The sequence below is a fragment of the Phalacrocorax carbo genome, chromosome 3 (genome assembly GCF_963921805.1).
Source record: "Phalacrocorax carbo chromosome 3, bPhaCar2.1, whole genome shotgun sequence".
Taxonomy (NCBI): Eukaryota; Metazoa; Chordata; class Aves; order Suliformes; family Phalacrocoracidae; genus Phalacrocorax; species Phalacrocorax carbo.
In genome coordinates, this window is record NC_087515.1 from 72,608,165 (window position 1) to 72,623,929 (window position 15,765).

Genomic DNA, 15,765 nt, shown 5'->3' on the forward strand with positions numbered 1-15,765 from the left:
CTTGGGTGTTCTATAACACAAAATGACAGTTCTATAACTTCAGTGTTATAGCTGTAGACATTGAAAGGCAGTACAAGGAAATCCAGGCAGAGAGGCAAAGAGACAGAGACTAAGGAGGAAATGGAGAAAAGCGCATGACAAGTGATGAAGCAATGAGATTAGTGGAGGAATACTGCTTTTGCCATTCAGATGCCTAGCTGGCACTCAAAGCTTCAGAATAAAATTATCAGATCAGCCACAGTCTATATAAATAGGAGGAGACTATTTGTTTAATTTCACATTAACCACATAGATGTGACTCTGCAGAGATTATGTGCCCCTGTTTAACACCACCTGATGCAGAGAGCACTCCAGGCTCTCTGCACCTCCAGAGAGGTGCTCTACTTCTCTGTACAATCCCTCCTCCCCTTCTCTCTCTCCTCCACTTCTTCCTTGATGTGGTTTCCAACTCTGGCTTCCAGCACCAGGCTATAACAATGAGGAGAACAATGTTTTCTTGCTATATTGTAAATCCTTTGGGGCAGAGCTCTACAAGTGCCTGATGGCTAGTTAGCTAATTTGTGGTTCGCTATGTATTTTTTTACATAATTTAGCCATAGGTAGATCAAACATAGACTGGAATAAAGTATTGTATTGTATGTATGTATATATGGCAATCTCTTAACATGTACTATACTGTAGTAGTCAGCAGAATGGTACATTCCTGAGTTTCTTTTCCCCCATTTCTTCACAAGATATGAAATTTCAGACAATTTGGCAGAAACAGGATCCACCTCTCAAAATCTTTCCTTCAATTCTTTGTTGCTATTTATCATTCTTTAACTCCTCAGCTCAGCAGCAGTGAAAACCTATGTCCCTACTTGCTAGGCTCCATTTCCTCTTATTTTCATTAATTCCAGACAATTACAATGTTTGTTTAATTACATAGCACAGCAAATTATGCTAATCAATTCTGTTCGCACCCAGCTGGGATCCCTAATGATTCATGGATATCTGTAGTTAGTGAAAAATGAAGAGAGACAGAAGTGATGAAATTAATTCAATAATTCATCATCCTAGATGCATGCCCAGACCAAAACTTCCTCTGCAGACTCCTCTCCAACCTGAAAAGCTTGGATCTGAGGTCCCATTTGAAACCTTTCCCTCAGGGAGGCTGCTAAACTACCGAAAAAGGTCTCTAGAGGGTCTGAGCCCTGTAGAAATAGTTGAGATTTTATGTTTGTATTTCCTTTTAGGTGCTTTGAAAAAGGAATTGTTCTCATTGTTCTTAGTGGCTGGACAGTTACATTCCATATGCTGTTCTCTTCTGCCAAACAATGAATTACAGGACAGGTAAGATCTGCAGAAAAGCACACAGGGGAAAGAAAGTATATTTTGGTATCTTGCTACCCTACCCTTCAAAACTCTACTTATTCTACAGCCCACAAAATCTCTGCACAAAGATCTACCTGTTTGTTTTCTACTGTCCCTAGACATTGGTCTTAATCTTTCTGGAAACTCTTTGAAGGATACAGTAATCCAAAATATAGTAATATAAATACACATTTCCAAACAGTCCTTCAGTGAGTACCAAAATATTATTGCTTCCTTATGTGAGTAAAAAATTTCTGATCTATGCATGCTGATGTAATTTCTGTGGATTGACAGAAAGAATTATGAGTACAACGCTGCCTCATAGCCAGAGTGTGATAAAAACTCATGAATTAAAATTTATGCTTAAGTGATATATGGTGCAATTCACCCTGGAATCTCACTCTGAAAATGTATTTAATTTAAAATTTGGCACTTCGTGATTCATTTGAAAGTTCCATTTACCCTGCAGATCATGCCATACTGTTGCAGCGGGTTGAGGCAACATCATTGCGTATGCAATTTCCAATGAAAACTTGAAACAAATTTAAAATCTGGGGAGAGAGAGAGGACACTTTTTTATACATACTATGTACGTTTAATTATTTGGAGCAACAGCTAACCCAAAAGAACAAAGGCGAAGCAAACAACTGTTTTCAGCCACTTCTTTTTCTTACAAATGTTTCTGTTTGTCTGGGAAACACACCAGTAAGTTCCAGACATGCTCACATATTCTTAATATTGGCAAAAGTACAGTATAGCCAAAGAGGCACATTCGGAGGTAAATTGATTTCACTCTTCTAATGGAAAAAATGCGTGGTATTCCAGAGGCTTTTGAAAAAAACACCAAAGGGAAGCAGCATCCCTTTACATATGCATTTGAATCATTCCTAAGTGCATAAAGATGCTTAGGTGATTTTTAGTCAGATCAAAAAGTTACATCCAGATGTGAATAAATGGCTATGTGTATTGCTTTTCTGTTTGTAAAATGATCTATGTACCACAAAATAATGTATCGCATATACCAGACTTCCCTCCTGGTGTCATCTTTGTGATGAATGAACATCATGGGGGAGGAAGAAATTTGCTTTCTTCCCATTTCTCCTTCCATACTTGTAAATTTATATTGAGATAAAAATGAAGCTCTGATGCATTTGCTGTTCAGCTGTTTTTGAGAGATATATCCCATTCACTAGCACTGCTCAAAGATGTCAGCAATTTGTGGGATAAAATTGTGGCTACATCTGAGCAGCAACTGAAGGAGAGTGGAGAGAGAGGCATGGGGCTCCGTTACCTGCCTGTCTTCCTATTGCACAGCTGTTCTGCAGACAGTCAAAAGGTTGTCAGTGTAGTAGGGTGTGCTTAAATGCAACGAGTCCCATGTGCTCCAGGCTGCCCATGAAAAATAACTGTCTGCATGCAGGGAAAATTGACTTTAGGGGCACATATAAGGCCAAAAGCAGGCAGCCTAGGCATGTGACAAGCTACACAGGTCCATTGTCTCTGCAGCTCCTGGAAAAAAAAACTTTACAAATACTTTCCAAAACCAGCTTAATGTAAAAGGCAGAGATGTAGATTAACCAAAGCAAAGGGAAATCCTTGAAAGAAATCCAATGCTGTATTGCTGGGAACCTTCATAACCCACGCAGGAAATCTCCACCGCATTGGCTGACACATTGTTACAGGAAATTTTTCCCATTGCCCATCTTCTTCCATGTTCTTAAGAAGTACTTTTTACTTACACATGTGAAGAAAAATGGCACAGCACTGCTACATGCATCCAGTGCAGCTCTGACCGAACCTCAAAAGAAATCTCAGCAGCCATAACCGTTGTTCTGACCCAGACAAGTGTGGATGGGGACATGTGTCCCTGTCTCTTTCCCCATGATTAGCATATCAGAAGACAGGGCCAATATATTACCTCCTAAGATTATACTTCTCTCTGGGTGTATCTTACCTGATGTGAGACAGGTTGCTTTACATGCCACTTATATATACTAGTGAGGTTTCTAAAGAAGAACAGACAATCATCATACTAGAGGGAAAGATCATGGCTTTTTGCTTCACTTGACTATTTAAATAGTCAAGAGAAGATAGGCCTGAGTTTGTTTTAGGAGGAAAACTATACAGCCAGATACAAGATTTCCTGCTTGTGAGGCCACATGAAGCTAGAAGAAAAGAAAGGAACTGAAGGAATGGGTAAAACTGATATAGGACTTCAGATTCAAATGATGAAGAATGTTTTTGTCTATGATTGCATTACTTGTAGGAACTGAAACATTTGTGACTTCTGCTGATGCCGCCAGGACATCCTTGGAAAGGACATTAGCAAAGGTGTTACTAGCGTGTTTGCAAGCTTTAACTGAATAATACAGACAGAACTTCCATGGCTTTTGGCTTCCAGATAATCCAGATGATTTTGTTTCCTTTTTGGCAGTCTCACAGAAAGATGGGAGAGGAAGTGCTACAATGTCAGCTGGGCTGTATATGTCCATCTTCACAGGAGTCTCTAGTGACAAAAGGTCATGAACTATCCAAGCTGAGGATTTCAGTCTTTTTTGGTTTCTTTTCTTTTTTAGTTTCTTTCTTTTGTTTCTTTTTCTTTCTTTCTTTTCTTTTCTTTTCTTTTCTTTTCTTTTCTTTCTTTTCTTTCTTTTCTTTTCTTTCTTTCTTTCTTTCTTTTCTTTTCTTTCTTTCTTTCTTTTTCTTTCTTTCTTTCTTTCTTTTCTTTTCTTTCTTTCTTTTCTTTCTTTCTTTTCTTCTTTCTTTTCTTTTCTTTTCTTTTCTTTTCTTTTCTTTTCTTTCTTTTCTTTTCTTTTTCTTTTTCTTTTCTTTTCTTTTCTTTTCTTTTCTTCTTTCTTTTCTTTTCTTTTTCTTTTCTTTTCTTTTCTTTTCTTTTCTTTTTCTTTTCTTTTCTTTTCTTTTTCTTTTCTTTTCTTTTTCTTTTCTTTTTCTTTTCTTTTCTTCCTTCCCTTCCCTTCTTCCCTTCCCTTCCTTCCTTCCCTTCCCTTCCCTTCCCTTCCCTTTCCTCTCCCTTCCCTTCCCTTCCCTTTCCTTCCCTTTCTCTTCCCTTCCCTTCCCTTCCCTTCCCTTCCTTCCCTTCCCTTCCCTTCCTTCCTTCCCTTCCCTTCCTTCCCTTCCCTTCCCTTCCCTTCCCTTCCCTTCCCTTCCCTTTCCCCTTCCCTTCCCTTCCCTCTTCCCTTCCCTTCCCTTCCCTTCCCTTCCCTTCCCTTCCCTTCCTCTTCCCTTCCCTTCCCTTCCCTCCCTTCCCTTCCCTTCCCTTCCCTTCCATTCCCTTCCCTCCTTCCCTTCCCTTCCCTTCCCTTCCCTTCCCTTCCTTTCCCTCCCTTCCCATTCCCTTCCCTTCCCTTCCTTCCTTCCCTTCCCTTCCCTTCCCTTCCTTCCCTCCCTTCCCTTCCTTCCCTTCCTTCCTTCCCTTCCTTCCCTTCCCTTCCCTTCCCTTCCCTTCTCTTCTCTCTCTCTCTTCTCTTCTCTTCTCTTCTCTTCTCTTCTCTTCTCTTCTCTTCTCTTCTCTTCTCTCTTCTCTTCTTCTCCTTTCTCTTCCTTTCTCTTCTCCTTTTTTTTCATAAGAAGCAGTATCTCATTTATGGTGGATTTTGAATACTTTTTTTTAAAGGATGCCCTGGAAACCCTTACAGATTTTAGATTTGAAAGAAACCATTGCAACTACCTGCAGCGGGTATATTTGGTACACCTCCCACACTTCTTCAGAATAAGATTCAAATCTTCCAGGGAATGAACTCAACCACCTCCAGACAGCAAGCAATGACAGCATGGAAAAAAGATACTGAACTCCAAAGGCACTTTCAGAATGATCGCCAGTCCTATCAGTGATCTCAAAAGTGGAAAGGAGATAATTTTGACTGTCATTGATAATAAGAACAGTTGAAAGAACAAAAGGCATTTTAAATCAGCACTTCAGCACTTCCTTATTCCCAGCACTAAAATAATTGGTGTGATGTGTGTTTCACACACAGAAGACCTGAGGCAGACTCCTCCAACTAATTTTCCCTGAGATCTTGGTCTATACCAATTACATAGCATTCCTTCTCTTAACAGGTCTAGCTGAAGAAACTTGGGGGCCAGGGTAGTAATCAAAACCTTTTGGTGGATTGCCAGTTCTCCTCACTGAGCCAAGATGTACTCCTTTACATCCAGGGCATCAAGCCAAGGTCTTTCTCTGTTGTTTTTGATGACTACATTAACACCATTACTGAGGGACATTGCTGGAGAGATCAGGGGCTCTGGAGTTCACCAAAACTTCACAAAACTTTCAGTAGGCAAAGGCCCAAAGAAGGTGTTTTTCCCACCTGGGAAAAAGCAGCGAAACAGCTCATAGGATTGCTTCTTTTGCTCCTGCCCCAAATCAACAAGTGCCTATGCAGCCTGGAGTGTCCTGTATGTGACCTGAAACAAGTCATTTAATCCATCTGTGCTTTGCTTCCACATCTGTAAACTGGAGATAATCCTTGTCCACTTCTCCAGGCAGCTTGGAAGATAAATTCATTAATTCTTGGGAGCTGCTCAGTACTTTGACAAATTGGGCTCTCGGCATGCAAGCACTTACAAAAAATGTCTACCTCTGAAGCAACCCTTCTTCTATCTGACAGCTGAAAGATATAGGTTTGAACATAGTAATCCACTGGGCCTTAAGACTTTAATCCTCCAAAGTCTCCCTAGTGATTATTATGCCTGGTTGAGCATCAGAACTGAACAAACAAATGCTGAATAAAGTCAGCCTGCCAAAAGATTTCATTTCAGACATTTAGGTTTTGTTAGGGTTCCTCCCCCACCTCAGGCTTTCTGCAGAAAAAGAAAACAAGCTGATTGAATATTAAGACATCTGCCAGACTTGGTTTTTACCACAAATACCATGAAACAGCAGCCATGGAACTCAAACCCCAAACATCTCACTGCAGTGGGAGGAGGCAGGAAAATGAACAAGAACAAAGAGAAGGAAAGAAGAGTGTTTGAGGACAGACAAAACTGTGATAAAGGTGATCTTGGCCAGGTCCATTAAAGTATTGTGCATCTTCACAGACAGCAAGCTCTAGCACAACCTGGTGCACGGGCAACAAGAGTTGCCATTTTATATGTACAGTAGTCACCAGAACAACGCTGATGGTGTGTTTCCTTCTGCTCCTTTTCGTTTTACCTTTTACTTTGAACGGAGTTTGCCATGGTGTCCTGAGGAGATTCACAGAGAGGAAAATGCTTTAAAAATAGACAGTGGCAATTTTGTCCCTCTGAAGAAAATAATAGGAGATTCACAGAGAGGAAAATGCTTTAAAAATAGACAGTGGCAATTTTGTCCCTCTGAAGAAAATAATACTATGGGATGGTCTTATAGAATTTAAGTTCCTCTTGTTTGATCCACATAGGTGTAATGAAATTTGGATGGATTGTGTGTAAGCCATGCTGTCTGCTTGAAGATTGTGACTGTAGAAACTTATAACCAGACCATGAAGGAAAATTGATTTCCTACATCTCTGCATATACCTTCCCCTATATTATCTTGCCACATATTACTGGTGATTTGTATAAATCTCATCATTCACTCACAATAGGACCATATTACAAAGTTTTGTAGTTGAAATAAATATTTTAAAACATAATTCTCTGGAAATATAATACCATTATTCAGAAGAAAGCATTCTGTAGCAACCAGTTGAGCACTCAGAAAATACAAATCACGATGTACATTTAGGGCTAGAACTAAGTGAGCAACGTATTTTGCCTTGAAGAAATTTATCTTCCGCCCTCATATCTATAAGAACTCATAATTTGCTTCTAACTTGGCAATATCACTTTGAAGTTCAACACTAACTTTGCATTTGCAGGTTGATCTAAGGTTTACAAATTTGATGTGATTCTAATCAGCAACATACTGTTCAAGTTCTATTTATGAGAACTTGTTGATATGGAAAATTGGGCTGGAAATGTTATAAAAACACACTCAGTCTGGTATGGAAACAACTTCCAAGAAGCTATTTTTGAGCAATTTCCACTTCTTGTCTTGCCCTTAAACAGGAAGCAGTAAGAATCATAACAGTAACTATGTTTAAGTTCTTAAGCTTTCTAAAACCTTGCAAACAAGTTAAAGTTTCTGGCATAGCTACTGGGAGATTCTTATTAAATTCAGATAAATTTTACCATCCTCATCTTGTACTTTCCTGACCAAAATATCTGTAAATTCAAAGGTGTGTTCAACAGAAGCGCTTTTCAGATATCAAAGACTACATTCTTGCCTGTGACAATCCTTTGGCAGCAAAGGATTTCTATCACTTCTCCACAGTTGGAGAATTTGGCTGAGGCGCCCTTGCCTAATGGTTTCCTCAACATATAACTACATGAATCATGATGCTTGCTATTGTCCTGAAGCTGCAAGGAACTGTCCGGCAAATTAATCTCTATATTTGTAAGTACTCAATATTTTACTCCAGGATGGGATGGATATTTGTTCAGATTAATAGAAGGAACTTTGCGTTGTCCTTCAACTATACAGTTAGTTCAAGCAAGTGCCAGTAACACTCTGGCCGTGACGTGTTTGTCTTATCTGTCCTTGGCTGAGGAAAAAAAAATAAAAATAAGCTGCAACTTTCTTTTTTCAGATAAGGAAAAAGAATAAAAAAAAATAATCTTGCACCCGAAATTACGATTGACAGGAGAAAAAGTAAGAAAAGGCACTTTTTTGCCTTTCGTATCTCTCTAATCACTCAGCATGTTCTACTTGTTTTACTGGAGAAATCATTTTGTCAGCTAATTGTGTTTATAACAATAGCTGATGCAGCTCATGGGAAGCTGAGCTACATGTTCCCTGCCCTTGTGCCTGCTCAGGATGTCCACCACGTGCAGGCAGCCTTGCAAGCCTTCCCTACAGAGAGGATTTCTGTCAGTGACCTTTGCAGATCTCATGCTGGGCTATTTTTGCTGGTGGGGTTAATTTAGAATATAAACCGGAAAGGAACTTGTTACCATGAGGGAGGAAAAATATAGTATAACCTTCATGGAAGTTTTATCTGTGGTCCATATCTCAAAGTCATAAAAACGAATCTGACTGATATGGTCCTGAATAAGGCCCTTAAAAGCAACGTTTAAAATTTACAGCAGTCGATGTCCTCTTTTTCTTTTGCCTTTCTCTCTTTTTCCTATTCTCTTGAAAGAGAATGGGTTTCTTTAAATGCCTTCTACTTACTCCCCCTTACCTAGTTCAAGGGTATGTGCAGGTTTGTGTTTTATTTAGGAGACAGCATTTTATTTAGGTGATGGACTCTGGTAGAAAAGGCAAAAATCTAATTTTTTTTTACATTTCAAAGAATTGTTAAAAAACACTGTGCAAAACATGATTGTATGCTAGATAAATGAGTAAAGATGATCAATGCCAGCATAGTTTTGCAAAAGGAAAAATAAAGATAGATGTATCTTGTTGAAAAGAATCTCAGAAAAGTTGGCTGAGGAAAGACCCTAAGAATTGAAGTAATCCCTTGTTCCCTTTCTCTGCTTTTAAGTATTTACCCCAAGTTATTGTGGATAGATTACAATGATGAAACTATATATGCCTCACAGTGCCATTACCTTAGTTAATTGAAGAACATGAAAGGACTGCCTTCTGTTTGCTGCAAGGAACTACTGGTACATTTACATACACACATATATGTGTATGTGTGTGTGTGTATATATATACACACATACATGTATTCAATTATTTGTTCTTTAATGTTAAAACAAGATGTTTTAATTCCCTAGGAAAGGACACTTCCTCCAGATGTGCACCCTTTCAAGACAGAAGTCTAGATGATGGTGCAGAGTGGGGATCAGAGGAATGCTGTTTGGCACCTGCTTTCTGCACAGCTGAACAACAGGATTTCTCAATGCCGTGGCACTGTAGCACATTTCGGAAATAGTAAAAATCTACAGTGAGGATGTTTCCGCTGGAATTTGAGAGATCAGCATAGAAGACTGCGCAGTCTGTGGCCGAAGTAAGCCTTTAGTTACCAAAGCTTTTCAAAAGTTTAGGATCAGTTTGATATTAGTCTTATTTTTTTCTGGAGATATGAATGCATAACAAAGCTAGATTGGAAAACAATCTGCCCACTTTTTTAAAGTGATCTGATCCCTGCCTTTCATAATATCTCTGTCACACTATCAACCCTCTCTTAAGGAAAACCATCAATGATCTGCCACATCTCAAACAAGCTAGCTCAAAAGAAGCTGTGGTTAATTAACCTGACAAAAATGTTGTGCTGTTACCGTTTGCCCTTCTGTTATGGATTAATCTTCCTCCTTGTTTCTCAGTGAAGCTGAGGAAGTAATCTTTTAATCATATTCTGGATCAACTAAAGAAAACCCTGAGTCTTACAGCATGGTATTTGTTTCTCAGTAACATAAGCACCGCTATACTTTTTTTCCTGGTTTCTTTTATCATTTTTGAAGTAAGCGTAACAGAGCTGGAAATAGATAGCAGTAATCTTCTCAGTAATATTCTATTAAGAGATAATATTATCTGCCACTTTTTCAAGGTATTAATTTGTTTATACATCCAAAATTGATGTTTACCCTCTAAGTGTTGCCGGCTCTGTAACAGCTCATGTGTGGTGTTACCTACCAAGGAACATGGAATCCCTGTCAGCATCACTGCTTTGCAGTGATATAATCCCTCTTCTTATAAATATGGCTGTATACCTAGATGAATGACCGTGCATTTCACTGTGCTAAAGTGCTTATTTACAACTGAACTTACTTTATCATGTTAGTTTGATTGCTAAGTGCCACTGATATGAAGAAATGTGAACTGTCCAAAATCAGTCAGGGTAAAATTCATTTTGTCAAACTTAACCTAATTAAAAAGTGGCCATCTAGGCTGCATTAGCCACCTAGGCTCAAGAGATAGAAACAAGCCCTTCCTAACAGTAATTGTTGTTTAGGACAAACAGAATAAATCACCGTCTGCAAGCGCCTGATTTTCTGCCATTGTATGTGAAGGCAGATGATGTGATTTTCTTGGACTTCACTCCTAAGGGATAAAATGGATCAGTTGATTCCAATTTTAAAACTTCTAGCCTTGTCCATTACAATTCTTCTGACAGTTTGTCTTTCTGAACCATGCCAGGAACTTCTCCTTCTGTCTCTCTTCCCATGCAGGTAATAATACTGATGGAGTATTAATTTCTAGATATTTTAGCAAGATCAGCAATACTGCTTTGCACTGCCAAGACCAATATTCATGTGGAGATGCTATGTTTTCTCTTCTGGTATCATGCGCTCTGGGTTTCTCTTTGTGGTTTCTTGGAATATGTGGTTTGTTTTGGTTTGGGGGTTGTTTTTCTTTTTTTTTGTATTTTTACAAAATGTAAAGTGAAGTTTATGTTTATGAACCAGAAATATTTATCTCAGAAGAAGTCCGGTAAGGGCACCAAGAGGGCAAGTGAACATTGTTCTCAGAGTAACCCTGAAGGATCCCACACTCCTGGGAGGGTGAACAGTTCTGATTTTTGCAATGATCAATCTCAAGATGGCTCACCAGTGAGGTGCAGCTTCGGGAGCTTTCTCTGCCTGGAATTCAGCAGGCTCTATCTGTATTTCTCTCATAAATTGCAACAGCTATCAGAAGACACAAAAGATTTCTAACCAGTGGTAGTCTGGGCCAGATTTGAAGATATGACCAAAAGTAGAGAGGCTTCCTTTCCCACATATTTTTTGCATCCTTAAGGTTTCAACCAAAAAAATCAGATTACACATAAACAAAATCTAGGCCAAAACCTTCCCACTTACAACTCAGAAAACCTCACTGACTTCCTAGCCAAAACCTGATGCTGTGAGACCCAAACCCTAAGACTCTAGCAGCAGAGAAAATAGGAAGGTCATGTATTTATCCACAGACCACATATTTCCTAATTTTAGGCTCAGTATCCTAGATTATGAGACACCAACAATACTGTCCAAGCCTCTTTGGTTGTGAATGTATTATCAACTGCATATGACACATATTTTTTAGATGTTTTGTAGGAAGCATAATAATTTTTAAAATTTTCTTTTTAAATGGTGCACCGAAAGAGCTTCTGTAGATGTAAAAATGAAGCGGGCTTGAATTTGATTTAGCAATTTTTTTCAAGGAAAACTGATACTGTGATTAGAGCAGCAGATTGCTATTCTCACAAAATTTCTAGTTTCTTCTAATAGTACCTTTTAAAAGTAATTTAATTGCTGAGGCAAACCCTTAATAAAGGGAGTTAGGGCACTGTAACATTATAGCAAAACCTGTAAGGCAGTCTCCCAGCTCCAGGACTACAATTAATTATGCTGAGGTACCTCACTTTTATAGGTGGTTATATGATACATCTCTTAGGGGAAGGAGTCAGGCTTCTGCACTGGGATACTCAGCAGCCATGGCTGAGAGTTGGGATGTTTCGGAGAGCCAATAGGAAGTGCCAAGAGAGGTGTAGATTTGGAATTTCCTCTCCAGATTGAGTTGAGTACATGTTCAATGCCACAGTTAAGCAGGATTTATAAGGATTTGGCCTTTACAGTCTGAAATGACTCTGGTGTACCTGTCTCAACTACAGTTTTATCAGGACTGTTTGTATGTTCTGCATCAGACCACTGCTGGAAAAATCAAATGTATTCTACAGAGCCGAATTTCCCTTTTCTATCTGCATGTCTGGGGCCCAGAAACACTGCTTTTCTGATTTCACGTTGGTCTGACTTGAGCTGGTGATATGAATAGTATTTTCATACAGAAAATCTCACAGCCTTTTAGTGTGGTCAGTCTTGGTATCTTGCACTGGGGACTCAAACCTCCAGAGGCTAAGGAACATACAGACAATAAAGGTGCAAGGTGCTGGAGGTGCTGTCCACTCACCAGCTATAATCCCGACCCCTACCATCTTTGAGTGGAGGTAGCTATCTAGGTAGTCAGCCTGGAAAAGGGAGAGGTGTTACTAATCCATTCAGCAGACAGGACATTAGATAGACATTTTTGTTCCCTGAGATTATAGGCAAGGTTATCCTAAACCTTTTTACTGCATCTGGAGTCTCACACTAAGGACACTTAGGCACACAAGTCATGTGCTGAACCACAGTGTTTTAGTTCTCTGAAGTAGATGGTCTGTGGACACCTAAACATCTGGTTGCCCATGGCTGTGGTGCACTGAGCTTAATGACAGAGTTGGTCCCTTCCAATCCTATCTTCCTAGAATAACATATGAGCATAGGAGAAGGATTTCCTTTCTTCCATACCTTCTTTGTGGTGCCTACTTAATTTCTACGGTTTTTCATGGCAGATACTCTTTGCGTGTTTTTGTTGTTTCTGGCATGAGGCTTCAGTCATGGCTGGTGCCTGAGGCATTACTATAATGTAAATAAAAAGATGATCCTGACATTTCCTGGAAATCTCTCCTCAGCATCTGGGTGCACAAGTAATGCACTTTATATCATGGCACAGCCTGATTTGTACACGTCTTGACAAGTTCAGTTACTGGAGTGTGACCTGTATCTCTGAACAGACCTCAGGTCTTCACCCCCACATTAGCCCACCCCTAAGAAACATGTTATGCACCATTAAAGGCTTAGCAAAAATAACAAACTGTCATGCACCAACCCTTATCTCAAGGACATCAGCAGATGAAAGCAAAAGAAGCCACCCAACATTAGGCAACCTTCTCCATGTGGGAGGGTGTGAGTGGCAAGATGGGGTCACTGGCTCGGCACACATGCAGCACAGGAAGAAAATTCAGCAAGTGCAGCTCTCCCAGCTCAGCCAAGCACGGAGAACACGAGCCTCAAATCAAGATGCCAGTCAACACTGCCTCCCTTTGATGTCGTGCAAGATGGGAGGCATCAGCCACAGGTATGTAAACATGAAAGTCAAAGGCCATCAATCACAAGGCAGCAGCTGCCTCAGCAAACCAGACAGAGCGTGGGTTTCCAATTGGTGAAAACAAATAAAATCTGAGAGAAAAGAAATAACTGCAGGCATACCTAAGTCACAGCTGAACTCTTTATTGCCAAAGACAGGACAGAAAACACAGGAAAATGCCAGCTTTCAGATGCACATTTTGCTGAGATTAGTTATTACAACAAAAGGGTGTGTAGGGAAAGATATTTGCTTTTCTATTGCCTCTCTGTAAATTTCTCTGAGACTTTATTCATCATAGCAAGCAACACACTTTCTGAAAAGCTCCACACATTTGCTCTGCAGATGTAGCTTCCATTTTTATTACCACTTCATATTGGTTTGTCTGAATCCCTTTGTTATAAGCATTAAGACCTAGATCACGTCATTCCCCAGGGCCAGGAAATATGGATCCCTCATATTTGATGGCTGTCCCGGGACTTTCTGGATCTGCAGTGTAGATGTGGAGGGTTGCACATGTGCTACAAAAGGTAGAGCGAACTAAGGAGTGGATAGAAACCTGCCTGATGTTTCCCAGTCCCTCCTCAGTTGGCAGAGCTGCTACTCTCCATTATGCTACACTTTAGAGATGCCACAAAGCCAGTGTTAGTTTAGCTGACCTCTTTCCTTTACCCCAGGCAGCACCTGATCCAGGAAAGCTCTTCAGTTCAGGCTTGAAAAAACCTGAACTCACAAACCTGTCTGTGAGAGGCATTTCCACTGGGCACGTGCTTACACAAGTGTGTTTTCCTAGACCGTGATATGGTTATGGAGAACAGTGACTTCAATGAGTCAGACCCTGACAGCGAGCCTATTTGGGCTACTAATTTCAGTGGATGAGTTAAGGCGAGTCAGAGCGAAGAATAAAAATATTCTGTCTTCCATCCATTTACTGTCTTCTGAGAAGTGTAAGGTTGTAATTAAAATTTTGCTTTAATGCTGGATTATTCTGAGTAGCTAATGCTTTCAGCAAGGCAATAACTGGGACAATAAACATCATGTAGGTGATACACAGACTATGTACATGTAGCACTAAATATAACACCATGTTTTCTCAGGAGATAATTTTTACTGAAAGAATAATATCTATTTTCTCTGTGTAAATTTTCATAGACTGCTTGCATGAGAAGTCTAAAAACAGGCGACGAAATATCTCATGATAAATATCAGTGCTGTCAGCTGACATTTGGACCCCTCTTTCTGCATTCATTGTTGTCCAGGGATTCCTTCCCTGCTTCACACCATCTTGCCTTGATGTAGGACTGCAGAGAGAAGCCAGCCAGAGGCTGAAATGCTCCAATCAAAGACTTCTGCAGTATTAAGATCACATTTACAGCTGTTTCAAATCACAGCAGCCCATCTACCCAGCGACACAGACCACAGAGAGCACACAACTCTGTCTTCTTTCTCTTTGCCAGTGCCCCATTGACAACTTGGTGGAATGCAAGGCTTCATGCTTGCTTTCAAAAGCCCTAAGCAGGACTGGCTTCAATTACTGAGTGCACTTCATACGGTGTGACTCCCACATCACTTACGTCCTGCTGGAAGGACAGACTTGTCAGATTCAAGCAAATATTACGAGGGCAGGAAACAAAGCTTCCCGAAGGACAGCCCATGACCCTGGAGCCTGGAGCTCACTCCTCGAAAGGCACCAGTGACCAGGAACCACTGTACCAGAGAAGGCTGCAGCAAGATTTTCTTTCATTTACTCTGTCCCACAGCCGCAGCAGGGGATCGAGGAAAGAAGCAGCTGCTCAACTAAATAAATAAGTAATGCACCGCAGTGTAGGGAGCCATATGCTTCCCGAATAGGTAAATACAGTCAGTGGTAAATACAACTCATCCTTCATTGATAGGGGTCAGTCACATGCATAAAATAAAAGGCAGGGGTTTGCTGCATCCAAGAAGTGTTCAGCATTTCATAAGACCACACATTTTATGTGTTGTCAGTTCATCTGAGGTCAGAAGCACATGCCTGCCTTCATTTTTTTGCTTGCCCTGCTCCCTTACTGTGGATAATGGTGTTTCCTGTTCCCTTAATTCTCAGTAGTAGCACAGAATAGATGAGCTTCAGGTGCTGTACTATATCGATTTTAGTTTTGGTAGGTAAAATAGGCGACTCCCTTTTAAAAACATACCTTATAATGCTAACAGGTTTTTAAAATCCGTGGGTTTAATCTTTTCTCATTCTACTTGGTCTGCTAAGTATATATTGATAAATTACCTTAATGGAGCATTAATGTTATCTATGCTCTTGAAACTGGCTTGAAGTCCAGATTCCTTTATTTTACAAAGAAAACAGATTGTAATTTATGATGTTGTAGATTGTTGTTTTAATACTTCACATTATATCTGTTATTCTAAATAATAAAGCTATTTATGTACTTTTTCTTCATTTAAGGAAAACAAATATATCTTTTAAGCTGTGTGCCTTTAAAGATAAAATTCTCTTTTATGCACATGTAAGAAAAGACCCCAAAACAGTGGAGACTGCTGTGTCTGTA